The 24,056-nt window shown below is 41.8% G+C and overlaps 1 pseudogene; it reads left to right on the top strand.

The window, feature by feature from the left end:
- LOC141198574 (uncharacterized) overlaps positions 1–3,933 on the top strand; it is a 63,051-nt pseudogene extending 59,118 nt beyond the window's left edge.
- Positions 3,934–24,056: the final 20,123 nt, after the last annotated feature.

Genomic DNA, 24,056 nt, shown 5'->3' with positions numbered 1-24,056 from the left:
TAGATCGGGCGATTCTGAACGCGGTGATACCAAATATGTGTATGTGTTTTTTTTTTATATATTTTATTTTGAATGGGGAGAAAGGGGGGTGATTTGAACTTTTATATTTTTTTTATTTTTTTAATATTTTTAAAAACATTTTTTTACACTATTTGCTTGCTTCTATAGTCTCCATAGTAGACTATAGAAGCAGCAACTGTCCGATCGCCTCTGCTACATAGAGGTGATGAGCAGATCACCTCTATGTAGCAGAAATGCTCCTGTGCTATGAGCGCCGACCACTAGGTGGCGCTCATAGCGATCAGTACATGACAACCACTGGGGTCTGCTGCAGACCCAGGGTTGTCATACCCACCCATCAGTGACCCGCGATCATGTGACGGGGTCACCGATGGGCAAGGTAAATGACGCGCTCCCGGCGCGGCGCTGTTAAATGCCGCTGTCAGAGATTTTAACAGCCGCGGTTGGATCGCGATTCCACCCGCGGCTGTTGCGGGCACAGGTCAGCTGTATAAATCAGCTGACATGTGCCCGGTTCAGTGTGGGCTCAGCGCGGAGCCCGCGCTGAACATGGGGTGACAGCCTGGTGTGTACTATTACACCCCAGGCTGTAACAGGGTTAAAAGAAGGTCTCTATTTCTTCTTCCAAATGCCTGAGACCTAAATTTAAGACACCTCAGCTCTGCAGTATTATGAAAAGTTATCTTTAAAATGTTTAAAATATTTCTTCTTGAAACTCATCTGACAACAAATATTGGCCTTTACAATAGTTTAGATTCCCAAGAGCCCCTGAGCCCCATACTCCAATTACCCCAGAGAGGTTTCACCACTAGTTATTCACTTTTTTCACTGATGAAGACTCTTGAGTTTGATCATTTCTAGAGATTTGTTATTGTCTATACTCACAGTTTTGCCCATCACCCCTTAACCCCTCTACATGGATCTGGACTTACACAGAGACCCCTAGGCTTGGGCCACGGTGTTACCTGCTGTTCTGTGGAGTGAGATGGGGAAAAAGAATATTCAAGTAGTCGGGTCAGAACCAGGAGAGCAGAAGAAATACAAACTCAGATGGCACAAGAGTAGTCAGTAAACGGGCCGAGGTCGCAACAGAAATAAATCCACAAGCCGGGAGCTGAGCACAGAGGACTGAACCAGAGGAGAACAAGGCTGTATCTGGCAGCTTCCGGCAATATGCCTCCAGCTTTAGTAGGGTGCGGTGCTTTCCAATTGGTTGAAGTAGGGAGCAGATTACTCCAGCTGGACAGCACACACACCCATACTGCCAGACTGGATAGTACTACTGGTCCCAGGCACCCTAATCTTAGTGGCTGGACAGAGCCTGTGCCGCCCAGAGCTTCTGGTTCTGACGTCTCCTCCATCACCAGCGCCGCCTGCCGGATGAATAAGGCGGCACCTGGTGAGAGAAGCAGATGTTGCATGAGCAGAACCCAAAGAAAGTGGGACACACCATTTGCAGAAGCCCTAATATGACAAAATGGCAGAAAATCAGAGGAGTAAAAATCCCCATAAAGTGACTTCATTTTGGAAATTATAGCCCTCAGTGAATTAATCAGTAGAAGAAGTGACTATTTTGACTTCTCAGGCACTTTTTAGAATATTCAAGGGATGCTTGAAAATTGCAAATATATAATTTTATTACCCAACACATAGTGCCTAGATTGTGTTCCAGGAGACACACACCATCAATTAAGTGGGTTCTTCTCACTATAGTAATGCTAAATACATGGAGGCTAAATATAGTTTGGGCGCACTGCAAGGCTCAGAAGCGAGGGGGAGATCTGATTTTGGTACAGCGGATATTGCTGGATTGGTTTATGGAAGCCATGTTGCTTTTCAAGAGCCTTTGAGCCACTAATAATGTGGAAACCTCTGTTATTACACTGACAGATGATGGACCTGAGTGGGGGCTTGTTTTTTGTGAGATGAGTAGACGTTTTTATTGATATTATTTTCACCTACATAACATTGCTTGGTGGCTTTTTGTTCCATATTCCAGAATGAACAAACAGTTGAACACCACGTTCTACTGGTTCATCCTATGAGGTTTTCTAATAGACTGTGAACTGTCATTGTCTTGGTGAATAATTCAATATTTTTACATAACTTACCATTTTTACACACAGTTTAAGTAGAAATGTTGAAAAATATATAAATCAAGGATATTTTATTGAAAAATAATAATTTGTTATCTTCTTGGCAGTTGACTGTACCAGGAGATCAGAGGGACAGCTGACATCTTCAATTTGTAAATCAGACGATCTTGAGATCCCACAGGATACAATTGAAGTGAATGCAATTATTTCAGATATACCATCATCCCTTCACAGCAAAGATATGTCATCTGATCCTATGAAACAGGTCCTGTCTTCTGATTCATTACCGACTACTAAGGAAAATCAAAGTCACAAAATAAGCATTAAAAGACGAACTGCTCCTAAAGCAAAGAATTCCTTTTCACATTCAGAATATGGAAATAGTTTTCCCCTCAAAAATTCCTTTCTTAAAGATCAAAAAATTCACACAGCAGAGAATAGATTTTCTTGTTCAAAGTGTGGGAAATGTTTTAACCAGAAATCATATTTTGTTAAGCACCAGAGAACTCACACAGGGGAGAAGCCATTTTCATGTTCAGAATGTGGGAAATGTTTTTTATGGAAATCATATCTTGTTAGACACCAGAGAAGTCACACAGGGGAGAAGCCTTTTTCATGTTCAGAATGTGGGAAATGTTTTACAATGAAATCAAGTCTTAACAGACATCAGAGAACTCACACAAGGGAGAAGCCTTTTTCATGTTGAGAATGTGGAAAATGTTTTGCACGGAAATCAGACCTTGTTAGTCACCAGAGAACCCACACAGAGGAGAAGCCTTTTTATGTTCAGAATGTGGGAAATGTTATATAGCGAAATCAGCTCTTGTTACACATCAGAGAACTCACACAGGGATGAAGCCATTTTCATGTTCAGAATGTGGAAAATGTTTTGTAAAGAAATCATCTCTTCTTAATCACCAGAGAACTCACACAGGGGAGAGGCCTTTTTCATGTTCAGAATGTGGGATATGTTTTAACCTGAAACAGCATCTTGATAGTCACCAGAGAACCCACACAGGGGGCAAGCCTTTTTCATGTTCAGAATGTGGGAAACGTTTTAGCTAGAATTCAAATTGTGTTAAGCACCAGAGAACTCACACAGGGGAGAAGCCTTTTTCTTGTTCAAAATGTGGGAAATGTTTTAACCAAAAAGTGAATCTTAATAGCCATCAGAGAACCCAAACTGTGGAAAAGCCTTTTTCATGTTCATAATGTGGGAAATGTTTTAGCCATAAATCATATTGTGCTAATCCCCAAAGAACTCACACAGGGGAGAAGCCCTTTTAATGTTCAGAATGTGGGAAATGTTTTAACCAGAACGATTCTCTTGATATCCACCAGAGAACCAATACTGGGGAGATGCCATTTTCATGTTCAGAATGCTGAAAATGTTTTGTGAAGAAATCTCTTCTTACCTAAGAATTAACACAGGGGAGAAGCCTTTTTTTAATGTGGTAAATATTTTACATGGGAATCAATTTTTCATAAACATCAGAGAAGTTACACAAGGAAAAAGAATGTTTTAACTGAAAATACTGAGATACTGCAAATGCCATTTGACCAGCCTGGATACCAGAACTCGCTCGATTTTATTCTCCTGATCCACCTCAATAATGTCTTGGGGACCAAGTGTCCCTTCAAATTTCTTTAAAAGAGAAAAATGGAAGAAGTTGTTGATTTTCCAAGCTACAGGGAGTTGAAGCTTAACAGTCACGGGATTTAAAATTTTAGTAAGGACCTACAAATTTGGGAGCAAACTTTCTAGAAGCCATTTTAAGATGTTTTGGAGGAAAACCAGACAAAGTGTGGAGAACCCCATCTCTATTCAAGCCATAAAATGTAGCTTTTATTATTCTTTATATTAAAAATTCATATGGGTATAAAAACTTATTTTTTTTTACATTCTTTATTTCTGAATTAAGTATAGAACACGAAAGATTGAAATTACATGACAAGTAAATAATTGCACAAAGGTCAAAAGTACAGAAGTCATGTTGATACATTAAAAGGACATAGTAACATAAAAACCAGAAAAAACCTAGAAAAGGACAACAACATAAACAAGCTCGTAGCCCACAAATTAGACCTCAGAAAAGAAATAAATAAAAAGACAAGAATAAAGAGCGGCATGACATATGAGTAAAAGACATATGAATATAAAATAAAATAATTGCAGTCAAATAACCCTATATAGGAATAGTAGATCTTTTAAAGTTTAGTGACATAAAAAGTTAGTGGTTGATAAACACTCTCCACCAAGGGGGTAATTTAGTCGCAGAAGGATAGGGGGAGTGGATGGGTGTAATCAACAGGGCAAGGGAATAAGAATAGTAAGAATATCATATCAGGAGATTGATATGGTTTTCCAGGGAAGGGAGGGGGGGGGACAAAGAAAAAATTAAACCTCCTGTCTCCATTGGCTCCAAACTTTAGAAAATTTAGGGTGACTATAGGTTTCCCAACTGGTGAGTCTTATCATGTTTACCTTATTTATCCATTCAGAATGAGTGGGGGGAGATTCCTGCTTCCAATGTAGAGATATCAGTTGTTTTGCTGAACCCAACAACAGGGGGATCAAGTCATGTTTTTTTGGCTCATAGTTATCTGTTGGGCAGGATAATAGGATTTCTTTAGGGGTTAATGAATGTCTTATCAGGCCTAGTTTTTTTAAGGTCAGTTCTAATTTTCCCCAAAATGGTCTAATCTTCGAGCATGACCAAAAGATATGTGTCATATTACCCACAGCTAGTTTGCATCTCCAACATAAGTTAGAGTCACTCCGACCAAAATGGTGTAATATTTCCAGGGTTCTGTACCAACGCGAAATAATTTTATATGAATTTTCTTGTAAAGTTATACATCTTGAGAAGCCATGTGAATTGGAAAGGATGGAGTCAGTTTCCTCTTCGGACAATGTAATATTTAATTCCTTCTCCCTGGAATATATGAAAGTGGGCTTTTGAGAGAACTGGGATGTCAAATTGTCATATATCTTCGAAATACCTTTGGAAAAAGGGAAAGAAAGTCTACTTAACATGTCAATCCAAGAGCCCTTCCTAATTTTAGAGAATCTAGTTTTAAACTGAGAGAAGATGTGAGAGACATGATTATATTGCAGGAAGTTTTTGGGCCACGTCGAGGTACCCATTGGCCAAGAGTCTAGCATAAGGATCTCATTTGAAAGGAATTGTTTAATAGAATAGTTTGGTAACTCTGACCAGAGGTTATAAGGGTCTGTGTACTTGGGGTCTAAAAAGTATGGGATAGTAGATATTGGAGCATCAGACATAGGGATAGTGTCACCATGGAGTTCTTGAACTAGGTTACGTTTAATAGCCAGAGAAGTGGAAGTAATGGTGTTTCTCGACATCTCAGAGACAGGAATTACATCTGCCCATATGAACTTATGGGGGTTGTTACCTAGTAGAAGACAGTCAATATCTTTAGCATCTCTTCTTTTGGAGGCATTGGCCATCTTTAGCCATCTGAGCATGTGAATGGATTTATAATATCTTAGGATGTCCGGAAGCCCAATGCCACCTCTATGGTTTCGTTGGGATAATAATTTGTGTGAGAGCCTAGGTCTTTTATGTTTCCATATGTGTTGAGCTAGTACTTGTTTTATGGAAGAAAAGAAAGACAAAGGGAGGCATATGGGGAGCATATTTATGTGGTAGATGATTTTAGGGAGAATGTATGCTTTTACTACATTTTTCCTACCAATACAAGATAACAGTGGGTTGTCGAAAGTTTTAAGGAGGGATCTCATTTTCTCAACCAATGGTGTAAAATTTTTCTCATATAAAAGATCTCGGTTATTAGTGATCTGGATCCCTAAATATTTGATACAGCCATGTGGCCACTTAAGGGGTAGAACTCTGTAGAAATTCAACATCAGATGTGGGGGTGGAAATGTTTAATGCTTCCAATTTCTCGTAGTTAATTTTAAAATTAGAGAGCTCTCCAAATTGTTCAAAAATAGACATGAGTTTGGGGAATGCTTTAATTGAATTGGAAAGCATGAGGAGCAGATCATCTGCAAAAACTGCCAACAATAGTTTGGTATTTTTCATTTTAATTCCCTGAATATCTGGGTCCTGTCCAATTACTTAAACAAGTTTTTCCATGAGGAGTATAAAGAGGGAAGGCGCCAGGGGGCAGCCTTGCCTCGTCCCATTTTGAATAATAAAACTTTGTGAAAGAGTACCATTTACCCGTATTCTAGCAGAAGGGGAGGAGTATAAAGAGAAGATAGAATTTACAAAAATCTCAGGGAAAGCAAATTTTTCTAGAGTATATGCTAAAAACCTCCAGCTCACTCTGTCGAATGCCTTTTCGGCGCCTGTAGTGAGCAAGATCAAAGGGGAGCCCCCTCTCCTAGCATGGGCAATGGCGCGAATGATTTTACTAGAGTTATCTTTTCCCTCCCTACCCTTAACAAAACCAACCTGGTCGCAGTGTATTAGATATGGGAGCACGTATTCCAGGCTCCTAGCAAGGAGTTTAGCCCATAATTTAATATCAGTATTCAATAGAGAAATTGGACGGTAGTTACCGCAATGTGTAGGGTCTTTACCCTCCTTGTGAATAACCGAAACATGTGCTTCCAAAGTTTGAGTAGTCGGGGCGTCTCTTGACAAGAATGCATTAAATAATTCTACTAAGTGTGGGAGAAAAGATTTGATAATTTATTTATAGTAAATTATGGGAAGGCCATCTGGGCCAGGTGATATACCATTAGGAATGGATTTTAGCGTGTCTAGAATTTCTTGTTGAGTGACATTCTTTGTTAATAATTGTATGTGTTCTGGTTTAAGAGTGGGAAGGTTCAGCGAGTTTAAAAAATCTTTAATTTTTGTAGATGCCAAATATGGGTGAAGCATAGAAGGTGTAGCATCGGCGTCTCTGTCCCCTGCCAGGCAGAGACGCCGTCCCTCTCACCTCCGCGCTACCCGCCCGGCGTCCTCCAGCGCTACTCTTCCTGCTGCTGCCGGCGCGTGCAGCTTCCCTGGCACTGTGCTTAGGGTGCGCGCGCGCACCCTTCCTCTTAAAGGGGCCGCGCATGCCATCCTAAGGAGTCCCCGGCCAATAGCCGGAGGTCCTCCCATATATAAGGCACCTCCTCCAAAATGCAGGTGCCCGAGCAATAGTTGTTGCACAGTGTACTTACCTCTGCTTCAGCCCTCAGGTCCTGCTGCTAGCCTGACTACTAGTCCTGTCCGTCAGCCTGATTTCCAGTCCTGTCCGCCAGCCTGATTTCCAGTCCTGTCCACCAGCCTGATTTCCAGTCCTGTCCGCCAGCCTGATTTCCAGTCCTGTCCGCCAGCCTGATTTCCAGTCCTGTCCGCCAGCCTGACTACTCTCCAGCCTGACAGTCTGTCTTCCGTTCTGTCCGCCAGTCTGTCTATGAGCTCTGCCCGCCTGCTTACCTGGAAGCACCTGCCTATTACCTGCCTGTTCCTGCCGTGCCTGCCAGCCCGCTTACCTGGAAGCACCTGCCTGTTACCTGCCGTGCCTGTCAGCCCGCTTACCTGGAAGCACCTGCCTGTTACCTGCTGTGCCTACCTGGAGGCTCCTGCCGTCACTTGCCGTGACCTCCTGACTGCCTACCTAGAGTTTTCTGCCAGCACTGGTCGTGCCTACCTGACAGCCTCCCTGGAGGCTTCTGCTGACATCTGCCGTACCTACCTGGAGGTTACTGCTTGTTACCTGCCGTGTCTGCCAGTCCATCTACCCGGATCACTCGTCAGCCTGCCTGCTGTGCCCATCTGCAATACCGGTCAGTCCCTACTATCTGTACCGTGGAAGTCACCTGCTCCCTTACAAGCTCGTCCCCAGAGTAGTACCTGAACCCTCAGCTCGGACCCTCCCTGGTCACGGAGTCGATTGAGCCGCTGTACGACCTTGGTCGCTTCGAGTTGATACCTAGTTACGCCCCTCTGGGTCCCTCCTTGCACCACAGCACAGAGGTTCCACCTTCCGGACTCGTAACAGAAGGCAGGGATTCTATATTATATAGTTCCTGATAGTAAGATTTAAAAGAGTGTGAAATGTCTGCCGTATCTTCACTTAAGGTTCCATCTTTGGAGCGGATTTTTTTAAGAAAAGATCTCTCAAGATTTTTCTTGAGCAAAGAGGATCTAAGCTTACTCCCTCTATTGCCATGTAGATAGATTATCTGCTTGCATCTTTGGAATATTTTAGCAGATTTTATGTTTAAAGCATCCTTGAGTTTATTTCTTAAGACCAAAAGGTCGTTTTGAGCTTTATTCGCTAAAGACTTTTTATGAAGTTTTTCTAAAGTATTGATTTGATTGAGCAAAGAAAAAATTTCTTTATCTCTAGATTTTTTTAGATGGGCATTTAATAATATTAGTTCACCTCTAATAACAGCCTTATGGGCTTCCCAAATCACCGGAACAGAGGGACCAGAGTTCAAATTTTCCTTGAAGTATAAGTCCAGAAATTTGGAGATCTTAGAGATATATTCTTCATTGTTTATTAGAGACTCATTTAATCTCCAAGTCATTTCTCTTTTTGGTAGTGAGGACATGGATAATTCCAAGAAGATTGGGGCATGGCCCGATAGTGTTATAGAACCTATTGAGGCAGATTTTAAAAGAGATAAAGAAGAGGGATTTAGAAGTCTCCAACTATCTATTAGGTGTAAAGCATTCAGAGACATATGTATTTTCCTCAAAGTCTTTTGAGAAAGAGCAGATAATCCTGAGGAAACATCAAATTGGGGATTTAATGAGGAATTTAGGTCACCACCTACTATTAAGAGGCCTTCTTTAAAGGAGTTTAGAGTATCCAGAGTATTAACCAACCAGCCAGCTTGACCCTGATTTGGGGCATAATGTTGCTTAATGTAACAATGGTGTTTGCGATACTTCCTTTAACGAAAACATATCTACCTTCTGTATTTGAAAGTTGGTCCTTGAAAGAGAAGGTTAAATTTTTATGAAGAGCAATACTGGTTCCTCTGGATGCTGAAGAGCCGCAGCTGTGGTACCAAGTTGGGAACTTAGATCTGGACAAGTCAGGAGTGCGTTCTGCTTTAAAATGTGTTTCTTGTATGAAAGCTATGGAAGTGTTATTTTTATTTAACAGGTGGAGGATTTGACTGCGTTTCTGCGGGGAATGAAATCCCTTAACATTAAATAACGCGATTACTATAGTGTCATTTGGGGTCATATTTGTCATCATAATTTCTTTCAAAGACATGAGAATGTAAAGAGGTCCAATCAGCAAGGCACGAGCATAAACATATATAACATATTACAACTATAATATAATTAATATACAACTTATCTGCTGCAGGGGGGGGGCATCCCAAGAATAGCAGACAAGATAAATGAGGAGGTGATACCTTAAAGAGATAAAAGGTAATACACAAACCAATAACAGGTATGACAGTAATGAACAAAGCTAGTCATAATCATAACATTTTTTGTCAAGTGAGAACAAAACTAGTAAAGAGAGAACAATCAGGGGGGAGTCCCAAGAAAAGCTTTCTCAGCCAATTAAGTCAAGTGAAGAAGGATATAACTGAACTTCTTCCATAAGAAAAGTTTCATCGCATACTGGAAACTGGTAGGAGAAGTCTAATTCATCATGGAGGGGGATGTCTAGGTGGTGTTCCCCTGAGCCTATTAGTGGTGCTTTTCCCCTGCATCGACCATTTTTCAGGTCTCTGTAGCTGAGTAAAGGTGAAAATCTCTTCATCTAATGGCATCCACGAAGGTATGTCAATTTTTTGGATTCCAAGTACAGATAGGTCCATATATATTTGGACAGAGACAACATTTTTCTAGTTTTGGTTCTAGACATTACCACAATGAATTTTAAACAAAACAATTCAGATGCAGTTGAAGTTCAGACTTTCAGCTTTCATTTGAGGGTATCCACATTAAAATTGGATGAAGGGTTTAGGAGTTTCAGCTCCTTAACATGTGCCACCCTGCTTTTAAAGGGACCAAAAGTAATTGGACAAATGACTCCAAGGCTATTTCATGGACAGGTGTGGGCAATCCTTTCGTTATGTCATTTTCAATTAAGCAGATAAAAGGCCTGGAGTTGATTTGAGGTGTGGTGCTTGCATTTGGAAGGTTTTGCTGTGAAGTAAACATGCGGTCAAAGGAGCTCTCCATGCAGGTGAAACAAGCCATCCTTAAGCTGCAAAAACAGAAAAAAACCATCCGAGAAATTGCTACAATGTTAGGAGTGGTAAAATCTACAGTTTGGTACATCCTGAGAAAGAAAGAAAGCACTGGTGAACTCATCAATGCAAAAAGACCTGGCCGCCCACGGAAGACAACAGTGGTGGATGATCGCAGAATAATCTCCATGGTGAAGAGAAACCCCTTCACAACAGCCAACCAAGTGAACAACACTCTCCAGGAGGTAGGCGTATCAATATCCAAATCTACCATAAAGAGAAGACTGCATGAAAGTAAATACAGAGGGTTGACTGCACGATGCAAGCCACTCATAAGCATCAAGAATAAAAAGGCTAGACTGAACGTTGCTAAAAAACATCTAAAAAAGCCAGCACAGTTCTGGAAGAACATTCTTTGGATAGATGAAACCAAGATCAACCTCTACCAGAATGATGGAAAGAGAAAAGTATGGCGAAGGCGTGGTACAGCTCATGATCCAAAGCATACCACATCATCTGTAAAACACGGCGGAGGCAGTGTGATGGCTTGGGCAAAATTCAGTTGTTGTTTATGATAGGACATTTGGTCTTTTAGGGTGTCTGAAAAGTCTAGTAAATCTGTCTGTATAATTTTCAGGGATTCAACTCTCTGACCTACTTGTTTAAGGTCTGCTCTCAGGCCGGACAATTCTTGCATTATTGGTTGCATCACCTGTGAAAGTGTTTTCTTTAGGAAAGATCTAGAGATTGGAGTACAGTTAGAGGATTGAGAGCTCGAGTCCAAATCTTCGCTGCCTGAATCTGTGTCTGCAGCGGAAGCAAGCAATGGTGAGTTAGAGGCAATTTTTCTAGAGGCTTTTTGGGGTGTGGGAATTTTTTTCTTAAGAAACTTGTCTAGTTCTCCTTGCCTACGAGGAGTGGCATTACTTTCAGAGTCTTTTTCTTTTACACGCTCTTTGGCTGTTTTAACCTTTTTGAAGTAGTGATTTGAGCGTGTATAAAAAGGTATCACCTCCTGTTATCATTACATGTCCCATTGTCATGGAAAAAATAGAGCGATATCAAAAGATCATTAGTAGTGTTGAGCGAGCATGCTCGACACTGCTCGGTACTCGCCTGAGCATCACGCTACTCGGGATGTTCGGCGAGCACCGAGCATTTCGGGGTTACTCGGGCGGGAGCTCGGGTCTCCGCCCTGCATGTTTGGCGCTCTTTACAGAGCCAATGAACATGCAGGGATTGCCAGCCAGTCACTGTAATGCCGCAGCCATGTTGGTTGTGGGCATTACATTGATTAGCTGGCCGCACAGCGTCACCTTGAGTATTTAAAACCGGGCGCCGCCATCTTGGACACAGACGGCCGGAATCAGCTAGTGTAGGGAAAGTGCTGCTGAGCTAGGGAGAGATTTATAGTGCAAAATAGGTAGTGTAGGGTCTCTAAAGCCTGCCAAATCAAACAAACAGTCCTTCTCAGGACTAATATCCATCCCAGATATCAGGCAGGCAGGCTGCATATGAGACGCAGTGGTTATACCGGCAAACGCTGCATTACAGTCCTGTGTGCTCCTGTTGCTGAAATTTCTGGACTTAGCTCCAGGTCTCGGGGGCCAGGAAAAATCACTTTTGGGCCATTTTTACCTAAAAAAAAAAAAGCAGTTTGAGTGTGTCGCTCACTGTTCAGCCGCAAATATATCTATTTAAAAAAGTCTGGTATACACCAGTAAATTATAACTGTGGTTTTGCCGTTCCATGGTAAAAAATCTCTATTATCCAGCTTTTGGTATTTTTTCCGTAAAGAAAAACAGTAATAATGTCTCCTGATTGTTCAGACACAAATATATCTGTTTAAAAGAGTCTGGTGTAGGCCCAAGAAATAGAACTGTGGTTTTGCAGTTCCACGGGTCAAATCTCTGTATTAACCTGGTTTTGGCATTTTTTGCCGTAAAGAAAAACAGTAATAGTGTCTCCTGATTGTTCAGACACAAATATATCTGTTTAACCACTTCGCACCAGAGCCTGTTTTTGCCTTCGTGACCGGGCCAATTTTTTCAATTCTGACCACTGTCACTTTATGAAGCAATTACTCTGGAACGCTTCAACGGATCCCCCTGATTCTGAGACTGTTTTTTCGTGACATATTGTACTTCATGGTAGTCGTAAAATTTCTTTGATATCACATGCGTTTATTTGTGAAAAAATCGGAAATTTGGCAAAAATTTTGAAAATTTTGCAATTTTCAAACTTTGAATTTTCATGCCCTTAAATCAGAGAGATATGTCACACAAAATACTTAATAAATAACATTTCCCACATGTCTACTTTACATCAGCACAATTTTGGAACCAAAATTTTTTTTTGTTAGGGAGCTATAAGGGTTAAAAGTTGACCAGCGATTTCTCATTTTTCCAACAAAATTTACAAAAACATTTTTTTAGGGACCACATCATATTTGAAGTCACTTTGAGGGGTCTTTATGACAGAAAATACCCAAAAGTGACACCGTTCTAAAAACTGCACCCCTCAAGGTGCTCAAAACCACATTGAAGAACTTTATTAACCCTTCAGGTGCTTCACAGGAATTTTTGGAATGTGGAAGAAAAAAATTAACATTTAACTTTTTTCACAAAAATGTTACTTTAGACCCAATTTTTTTTATTTTCACAGGGGTAACAGGAAAAAATGGACCCCAAAATTTTTTGTGCAATTTCTATTGAGCGTGCTGATACCCCATATGTGAGGGAAAACCACTGTTTGGGCGCACGGCAGGGCTCGGAAAGGAAGGAGCGCCATTAGACTTTTTGAATGTAAAATTTGTCTGAATAATTAGCAGACACCATGTTGCGTTTGGAGAGCTCCTGATGTGACTAAACAGTGGAAATCCCCCACAAGTGACACCATTTTGGAAACTAGACCACTTAGGGAACATATCTAGATGTGTGGTGAGCACCTTGAACCCCAAGGTGCTTCACAGAAGTTTATAATATTGAGCTGTAAAAATAAAATTTTCACATTTTTCCCACAAAAACATTTTTCATCCCTTAATTTTCCATTATCATAATGGTAATAGGATAAATTGCACCATGAAATTTGTTGTGCAATTTCTCCTGAACACGCCGATACCCCATATGTGGGGGAAAACCACTGTTTGGGCGCACGGCAAGGTTTGGAAGGGAAGGAGCGCCATTTGACTTTTTGAATGTAAAATTTGTTTGAATAATTAGCAGACGCCATGTTGCGTTTGGAGAGCCCCTGATGTTCCTAAACAGTGGAAACCCCCCACAAGTGACACCATTTTGGAAACTAGACCCCTTACGGAACTTATCTAGATGTGTGGTGAGCACCTTGAACCCCAACGTGCTTCACAGAAGTTTATAATAATCAGCTGTAAAAATAAAATTTTCACATTTTTCCCGCAAAAACGTTTTTCATCCCTTAATTTTGCATTATCATAAGGGTAATAGGATAAATTGCACCATGAAATTTGTTGTGCAATTTCTCCTGAACACGCCGATACCCCATATGTGGAGGCAAACCACTGTTTGGGCGCACGGCAGAGCTCGGAAGGGAAGGAGCGCCATTTGACTTTTTGAATGTAAAATTTGTTTGAATAATTAGCGGACGCCATGTTGCATTTGGGGAGCCCCTGATGTGCCTAAACAGTGGAAACCCCCCACAAGTGACACCATTTTGGAAACTAGACCCCTTAGGGAACTTATCTAGATGTGTGGTGAGCACCTTGAACCCCAAGGTGCTTCACAGAAGTTTATAATAATCAGCTGTAAAAATAAAATTTTCACATTTTTCCCGCAAAAACGTTTTTCATCCCTTAATTTTGCATTATCATAAGGGTGATAGGATAAATTGCACCATGAAATTTGTTGTGCAATTTCTCCTGAACACGCCGATACCCCATATGTGGAGGCAAACCACTGTTTGGGCGCACGGCAGGGCTCGGAAGGGAAGGAGCGCCATTTGACTTTTTGAATGTAAAATTTGTTTGAATAATTAGCGGACGCCATGTTGCATTTGGGGAGCCCCTGATGTGCCTAAACAGTGGAAACCCCCCACAAGTGACACCATTTTGGAAACTAGACCCCTTAGGGAACTTATCTAGATGTGTGGTGAGCACCTTGAACCCCAAGGTGCTTCACAGAAGTTTATAATAATCAGCTGTAAAAATAAAATTTTCACATTTTTCCCGCAAAAACGTTTTTCATCCCTTAATTTTGCATTATCATAAGGGTGATAGGATAAATTGCACCATGAAATTTGTTGTGCAATTTCTCCTGAACACGCCGATACCCCATATGTGGAGGCAAACCACTGTTTGGGCGCACGGCAGGGCTCGGAAGGGAAGGAGCGCCATTTGACTTTTTGAATGTAAAATTTGTTTGAATAATTAGCGGACGCCATGTTGCATCTGGGGAGCCCCTGATGTGCCTAAACAGTGGAAACCCCCCACAAGTGACACCATTTTGGAAACTAGACCCCTTAGGGAACTTATATAGATATGTGGTGAGCACCTTGCACCCCCAGCTGCTTCACAGAAGTTTATAACATTGAGTCATAAAAATAAAATTTTCACATTTTTCCCACAAAAAATGTTTTCCTTTCCCTAATTTTGTACTATCATAAGGGTAACAGGATAAATTGCACCATGAAATTTGTTGTTCAATTTCTCCTGAACACGCCGATACCCCATATGTGGGGGAAAACAACTGCTTTGGTGTACGGCAGGGTTCGGAAGAGAAAAGAGCGCTATGTTGGCTGGGATAGGCAGCAGACACCGTGTCACATTTGAAGAGTCGCTGACATGCCGAAACAGCAGAAACCCCCACAAGTGACCCCATTTTGTAAACTACACCTCTCAAGGAATTCATCTAGGGAAGTAGTGAGTATTTTTTAATTTTTAAATTTATACCATTGGGCAGTGAAAAAAGCATAATTATATTTTTACCACAAAAAAATGTTTTACCCTCAGATTTTACATTTTCACACAGGGCAATGGGTAAAAATGGTGCCGAAATGTGTCACACAATTTCTTCTAAAAGTGGCAATACCCCATATGTAGCTGTATCGTACCGCTCAGCCATATGGCGAGATCTTGGGGGGACGGAGTGCTATTTGACAATTGGAGAACAAATTATTGTAGAATAGGCATTTGGATTTGGGAGCACAAAATTTTTTGAACTTCTTTTGGGGGGCAAGGGCCATTTCGCTTTTCCAGAGCCTTTCTGCTACCAGTAACTTGGAAGTCCCTTATATTTTTAACAGATGACGGACCTGAGTGGGGACTAGCTTTTTTTGAGGACTGAGTTGAAGCTTTTATTGGGAACATTTTACGTAACATTTATCCGGCGCTCTAGGCTGAGCACTTACATCGGGGGTTTCCATCTAAATTTCCAAGTGATGTAATTCAGATGAAACCCCTGCGGGATCCATTCACTGTAATGAGGCAGCAGAGTTACTCTGGACTCCGTCTGGCCTCTGTTTAGCGGTGTCCTTTTTTTCAGAAGTGCACAAAACTGTGGCCAACCGCACTTTTATGCACGCCTAAAACAAATGACACCGTGGGATCACAGGCCAGACGGCATCCACAGTGGCCTATATCTGCCTCATTACAGGGAATCTTCCGTCATGGGTTCCGGCTGAATCACATATTTCAGAGATTTACATGGAAACTCTGGTGTAAGTGCTCAGCGCAGAGCGCAGGATAAATGTGTGCCGAGCCATACTGCGATCTTTGGGAGACATAATAAACAAATCAGTAGCAGGTGAAGAATTGGTTTTATTTATTTTTTACGCCGTTCCTCGTGTGATATAACTGATTAGATTACTTTATTCTTCGGGTCGGTGCGATTACAGAGATACCAGATTTATATCGGGTTTTTATGACTGACAGCTGTCACACACTAAGAGACGCTTTTTTTTGCAAAATCTAGTTTTTGCATCGCCATATTTTGAGAGCTATAATTTTTCCATATTTCGGCCGACAGAGTCATGTGATGGCTTGTTTTTTGCGGGACGAGTTGACATTTTTATTGGTACCATTTTTGGGTACGTAACATTTTTTGATCGCTTTCTATTCCGTTTTTTGGGAGGTAAAATTAACAAAAACCAACAATTCAGGAATTGTTTTTTGAAGTTTTTTTTTATGCCGTTCTGCGTGTGGTAAAAGTGATCAGGCAGCGTTATTCTTCGGGTCAGTACGTTTACAGCGATACTACACTTACTGTATATTTTTTTTATGTTTTGGCGCTTTTACACAATAAAACTATTTTATAGAAAAAATATTTTTTTTCCATTGCTTTATTCTGAGCGCTATAACTTTTTTATTTTTCGGCTGATGGAGCTGTATGGCGGCTTTTTTTTTGCGGAACAAGATGACATTTTCAGCGGTACCATTTTTATTTCCATTTTGCTTTTTGATCGCATTTTTTTACACTTTTTGTTTGGCGATATGATGAAAAAGCATATTTTTTTGCTCCGTTTTTTATTTATTTTTATTACGGTGTGCACAGAAGGACTTAATTAGTGTGGCAGTTTTATAGATCAGGTTGTTTCGGACGCGGCGATACCAAATATGTGTACTTTTTTTGGTTTTGCATAAATATACGGATTTATTGGTTTAATATTTTATTTATTTATTTTTATTTATTTTGTGATTTTTTTTAACAGTTTAAAAACATTTTTTTTTACATTTTTACTTAGTCCCTGTATGGGACATTAATTTTTATTTTTCTGATCACTGATCTCATGTAATGTAATAGACATGTATTACATTACATGAGATCTTCGCTGACTGTTTCACAGTCAGAGTCTCCTGCCAGGCTTCAGCTGCAGGCTGACCCTGGCAGGACACCATATATGGCAGATCTGGTGGCGGTCATGTGACCTCCAGCTGCCATAGCAACGCCAGGTCCTGGAAGGTATCAGGGATTGTCGGAGAGGTAAGTAAGACGACCCCCTCTCCTCTGTCTATCTTCTATATGCCGTGATCACTATAGATCGCGGCATATAGAACATAGCAAAGGGTTAACATCATTGGGACCCGATCCAATCAGGTCCCGATGATGTTCCATGTCAGAGCTAACGCTCTGCACTGGAATTGCAGCACTTGCAGAACCCTGGGGGTCCTGAGCGCTGCGAGACCACCCACCGTTTTTAAACGTCAACGCTGCACAGAGCCCAGCAAGCGCCGACGTTTATCTACAGTGGGCGGTCGGGAACCGGTTAAACTGTATGATGGCCCCACAGACCCTTATAAACTGTATTCTGGCACCCACTCCCCATTTTATATAATATGATGGCCCCACTGCCCCTTATATATAGCATGATGACTCCTATAGCCCCTTATAGTATGATGGCACCCACACCCCTTATACAGTACAGACCAAAAGTTTGGACACACCTTCTTATTTAAAGATTTTTCTGTATTTTTATGACTATGAAAATTGTATATTCACACCGAAGGCATCAAAACGATGAATTAACACATGTGGAATTATATACTTAACAAAAAAGTGTGAAACAACTGAAAAAATGTCTTATATTCTAGGTTCTTCAAAGTAGCCACCTTTTGCTTTGATGACTGCTTTACACACTCTTGGCATTCTCTTGATGAGCTTCAAGAGGTAGTCACCGGAAATGGTTTTCACTTCACAGGTGTGCCCTGTCAGGTTTAATAAGTGAGATTTCTTGCCTTATAAATGGGGTTGGGACCATCAGTTGTGTTGTGCAGAAGTCTGGTGGATACACAGCTGATAGTCCTACTGAATAGACTGTTAGAATTTGTATTATGGAAAGAAAAAAACAGCTAAGTAAAGAAAAACGAGTGGCCATCATTACTTTAAGAAATGAAGGTCAGTCAGTCCCAAAAATTGGGCAAACTTTGAAAGTGTCCCCAAGTGCAGTTGCAAAAACCATCAAGCGCTACAAAGAAACTGGCTCACGTGAGGACCGCCACAGGAAAGGAAGACCAAGAGTCACCTCTGCTTCTGAGGATAAGTTTATCCGAGTCACCGGCATCAGAAATCGCAGGTTAACAGCAGCTCAGATTAGAGACCAGGTCAATGCCACACAGAGTTCTAGCAGCAGACACATCTCTTCAACAACTGTAAAGAGGAGACTTTGTGCAGCAGGCCTTCATGGTAAAATAGCTGCTAGGAAACCACTGCTAAGGACAGGCAACAAGCAGAAGAGAATTGTTTGGGCTAAAGAACACAAGGAATGGCCATTAGACCAGTGGAAATCTGTGCTTTGGTCTGATGAGTCCAAATTTGAGATCTTTGGTTCCAGCCACCGTGTCTTTGTGCGACGCAGAAAAAGTGAACGGATGGACTCTACATGCCTGGTTCCCACCGTGAAGCATGGAGGAGGTGTGATGGTGTGGGGGTACTTTGCTGGTGACACTGTTGGGGATTTATTCAAAATTGAAGGCATACTGAACCAGCATGGCTACCACAGCATCTTGCAGCGGCATGCTATTCCATCCGGTTTGCGTTTAGTTGGACCATCATTTATTTTTCAACAGGACAATGACCCCAAACACACCTCCAGGCTGTGTAAGGGATAGTTGACCTAGGAGGAGAGTGATGGGGTGCTACGCCAGATGACCTGGCCTCCACAGTCACCAGACCTGAACCCAATCGAGATGGTTTGGTGTGAGCTGGACCGCAGAGTGAAGGCAAAAGGGCCAACAAGTGCTAAGCATCTCTGGGAACTCCTTCAAGATTGTTGGAAGACCATTTCCGGTGACTACCTCTTGAAGCTCATCAAGAGAATGCCAAGAGTGTGCAAAGCAGTTATCAAAGCAAAAGGTGGCTACTTTGAAGAACCTAGAATATAAGACATATTTTCAGTTGTTTCACACTTTTTTGATAAGTATATAATTCCACATGTGTTAATTCATAGTTTTGATGCCTTCAATGTGAATGTGCAATTTTCATAGTCATAAAAATACAGAAAAATCTTTAAATTAGAAGGTGTGTCCAAACGTTTGGTCTGTACTGTATATTATATAGAGTCATTACAATCAAAGAGATCTATTTCAAGTGTTTATTTCTGTTAATGTTGATGATTGTGGCCAGGGGCGCACATAGAAATCATGCGGCCCCATAGCAGAAGCTCTAATTGGACCCCCCCCCACCAAAAAATAAAGAAATATTTGTCTGTGTCACAGAAGAGCCGATCTCACAACTTTCCAGCCTTTACTTCGTTTTTCTAATTTTCCTCCTACTGAAGTCCTAGATCCCTCTTTCATTGCCCCCATGAAGTATGATGCCAATAAAAGTGCCCCCCAAACACAGTATGATACCCCCATGGTGCATTCCTCCACATTAGCCTCTACATGAACAGTATAATGACCTTATTGTACCCCACTTCAACTCCCAAGGCAAAGTATGGTGACCCTAACACAGTATGATTCCCCCAACTGTGACTCCCACACAGCCCTCCATACAGTATAATGGGCCTACATACAGTATAATGGCCCAAACTAGCCCTCCAAACATTATAATGGCCCCACACAGCCCTCCAAACAGTATGATGGACCCCACACAAACCTTCACACCGTATAATTGCTTTCATACAGTATAACGGCCCCCACATAGCCCTCAAAATATCATAATGGCCCCACATAGACTTCCATATAGTATAATATGCCACCCATAATCCTCCATATAGTATAATGCACCCTCCAAAATCCTCCATATAGTATAATGCACCCCCCAAAATCCTCCATATAGTATAATGAACTTCCCATGGTCCTCGATAGAATATAATGCACTCCTCATAGCCCTCCATACAGTATATTTCACACCCCAAAGGGTAAAATGCAGCCCCCAAATAGTATAATGCACCACACAGTCCTGCAGTATTATGGGCACCACGTACTCACTGATTTTAAAATACCATATGTTTTAAATAAGACGACCCGAGTATAAGCCAAGACGCCTAATTTTACCACAAAAAAACTGGGAAAAAATATTGAGTTGAGTATAAGCCTAGGGTGGGAAATGCAGCAGCTACTGGAAAATTTCACCATCCTGGTATGTATGGCTCCCTCATCACCAATCCTGGTATGTATGGCACCCCTCATCCCCCAATCCTGGCAAGCGTGGCCCCCTCATCCCCCAATCCTGGTATGTGTGGCCTCCTCATTCCCCAATCCTGGTATGTGTGGCCTCCTCATCCTCCAATCCTGGTATGTATGGCCTCCTCATCCCCCAATCTTGGTATCTGTGGCCTCCTCATCCTCCAATCTTGGTATGTGTGGCCCCCTCAACCCCCAATCCTGGTATGCATGGCCCCCTCATCCTCCAATCCTGGTATGTGGGGCCTCCTCACCCCCCCAATCCTGGTATGTGTGGCCCCATCACTGCACACTGTCTGTCATCACTGTATTCCTGTGACAGCCAGCCTGTTGCTAGTGTTCATAGGAGACCGTGATTTCTGCTATATATAGCAATGCTGTATATAGCACAAGCAATCAGATGATTGCAGGTTCAAGCCCCCTAAAGAGACTAACAAATACAGTGAAAAGTAAAAAAAAAAATCAAAAAAGTATAAAAGTTCAAATCATCCCAGTTTTCCCCCCATTAAAAATTAAGAATTATAAAACATTTTAAAAAATACACATATTTGGTATCGCTGCGTTTGTAAAAGTCAGATCCATCAAAATATAAAATAAATTAATCCATTTAGTAAAAGGCGTAACTAGAACATTAAATAAAATGCCAGAATTACAGATTTTCAGTCGTTGCAACAAGAAAAAAATAAATAATAATAGGCAATCAAAACATTGTATATACCCCAAAATGATATCAATATAACCATCAGTTTGTGGTGCAAAAAACTAGCCCTCACGCTGCCCCATTCCCGAAACATGAAAACGCCGCGGCTTTCAGATCTCGGAAAGTGGCGACACAAGCAAATTATTTTTATTATTTTTTTTACAAATTTCAGAATTTTTTTTCATCACTTAAATAAAAATCCTATAAATCGTCACTTAAGTAGAACAGATGAAGCTTTATTACCTCCTGCTCCAGCTCCAGCACTTCACCGCTGCCGCTGATCTTTAGTCACTGGCTTCAAGGGTGACATCATGACTGCAGCTCTGCAGCCAATCACTTGGCTCAGTGGGCCATGCTGACAGAGCTTCTAAGCTCAGTGATTGGCTGCAGCAATGATGTGTGCTGAAGTTGAGCCATCACCCCTGCAGCCTGTCACAATAGACCACAGGCAGCGCTGAAGATCCAGAGCTGGAGCAGCAGGAGAAAGTAAAGCTCTGTGTGTTTTCTCTACCACTGGGAACCTCCTATATATTACATAAAAACATTCCTGAAAACCCCTTTAATCTGACTTTATAGAAAAAGTCTATATCCGGCTACTGTCCTCCCCTCATGAATCACAAAATATGCCAAGTGTGAACAACTCCTGTCCCCAAATGAGGACTTGCAGGCGATCAGTTGATAGTGGGGGTCCGGCAGTGAACCCCCTCAGCAATCAGCTGTGTTTTGCTGGACGTAGCGGCCTCTCCAGGACACATGGGGTATTACATGGTGCTCTTTCAGAATAATATGTAATATGTAATACATGATATCTTGAAGTCTTCCAGAAGAAGATATTGGCAGACAGGTAATGACTTATTACCTACCAGCCATTGTCTCTTTATCACTCGCTAGTTCTTATACACATTTGGATGATGTCACATCTTCGTTGGAAGCCGTATTAGGAACCTCCATCGCAGATTTTATCATACAGGACGAGTTCTCAGCCAACAGCTATTTGGCCATTGTTCACATGACGTAAGCCTATGTTATAGAGAGCAATATGCAGCAGGATACACAAGATCCAGGGAAATATCCGATCGCCAGAAATGGGGTCAGGAAGGAATTTTTTCCCCCCTGAATCAGAATTCTTTTGGGGGGGTTTCTTTGCCTTCTTCTGGATCTTTGGGTCCCAATGACTCTCAGGTGGTCCCCAATGACCGCAGCTCGTTTTGTGGTCTCCACCGGGGCCAATCTGAGAGTGACTGTGACCATAGTTTAATTTCTTAAAGGACCAGTAATATTTTCATTACAATGTTGCTTATTGCTATTTCAGTAAAAAAAATTAATTATATATATATATATTGTTTTGTGTGTTTTTTTTTCCTGGATTTCACCTTACACAGTGAGAATGATAAGAGTAATCACAAAATATGGGGGCTCCATACACAGAGAGAACTCTGGTACCAAATTCCATGACAATTGTTCTGGGGTTCAGTCTGTGATGGAGCAGTAACATTGTATCCAGGACGTCGTACACACCATGCTACAGAAAGAAGACTGAAGAACGGGACGCAGCCGCAGAATACAGGAGACACAGGGTCTTGTGTAACAGTAAAAAACAGGAAAGATGTCCAACAAGTGGCCGGGGGGCTCCAGGACCAAACCAGGAGGGAGGCCTCAGTCATCAGTGGCCAATATTCCCATGAAGTGGCCACATTTACCAACCGTTCTGCAGCCACTCGTTACCTTTGTCCATCACCTCCGCCGGTCCTTGCAGTTATTAGGCCACCACTGAAATGCTTTTCTGACTACACACAGACACGTACATAGAAACCGTGCATGCCGCCATCACTGTACACAACCAGAGTCCTGGTCCAGACCAGTGGCCTTTCCAATTCAAGTCTACTTGGGTTTAAACAAGGGTCCTGTCTCTAAGAGAACCATGTGCTTGCCACTTGGAACAGCAGTAATACAGTAACACCAGGTTAATATTCTTCGGGCACAGAGATGCACAGACAGTGAACCCTCTTAAAAAGAAGAATTGGACTGACATTCCCTAAGCAATAAGTACCCACACAATTGGAGGGACAGATTGCTAGCCCTTGCTGCACCATGGTGTATGCCCAGTGGTGGCCACTCTTAGTCTAAGTTGGCTCTTCAGATTGCATGGTGATAAAGAACCTGAGGGCCATATACCTTCAAGAAAAAGATCTCATAAGGACACGTTGCCTTGAATTGTGAAGAACACAATAATGTTTCCATACAATTCTATTGTGTTCTATTCAGGATATATTAAAAAAAAAGTCTGGTCCTTAGAAGTTATAAAACGAGGTCAATACAACCTCAGGTGAACAACACATCACAAATTACACCAGGTCACCGAATATTTACCAAAAAATAGACTTAAATGAAGAAACAGTGTGTGAAAAATGAAAGGGGTTGTCCAATGAAAACAAGCTCCAATCTACAGGAACCTTCATCCCCTTTAGATTGGAACGGTGGTACGCATGCTAAAATGCTGCTCCATTCATTCTATATGAGGCGGCCATGAAGTGCGCCCGACTCTTTTGGACCGATGAGACAGAGTGGCCTTACAGAGAAGGGTCCTTGGATTGGACGCCGAGTTACAGACCCCAAAGCAGCACTGAATATGATGTACTAGTGGGAGTCACGAGTGCAAGGGTTCAAGGGCGCCAGTAGTGGAAGACATAGTGCGCGAAACCGAAGAACAAGTAAGCAGACCTGCTGATCAGCACTGCAGTGCTGAGGCCGAGTTATGGCGAAATAGGGAGCGACAGTGCGCCTCAGCAGTCCTGGAGTATATTACAGAGGAAGGATACTGTGTGGAAAATGCTTCATACTGTAAAGGAAACCTCCAGAACACTTTGTGCCCCCCGATATCCCTTGTATACCGGGATGTTGCCAGGGTCCTAAAAGATCAGGGGCCAAAGCCCCAAAGTAGGTGTTTCCCCATACAACCTCCCCGCCACTTAAAAGACGACCTAT

This window comes from Phyllobates terribilis, unplaced genomic scaffold (assembly GCF_046119375.1).
Source record: "Phyllobates terribilis strain yellow unplaced genomic scaffold, ASM4611937v1 Scaffold_98__1_contigs__length_5973952, whole genome shotgun sequence".
Lineage (NCBI taxonomy): Eukaryota > Metazoa > Chordata > Amphibia > Anura > Dendrobatidae > Phyllobates > Phyllobates terribilis.
Note: the sequence above shows the minus strand (reverse complement) of the source record. Positions and strands in the feature narration are given on the sequence as shown.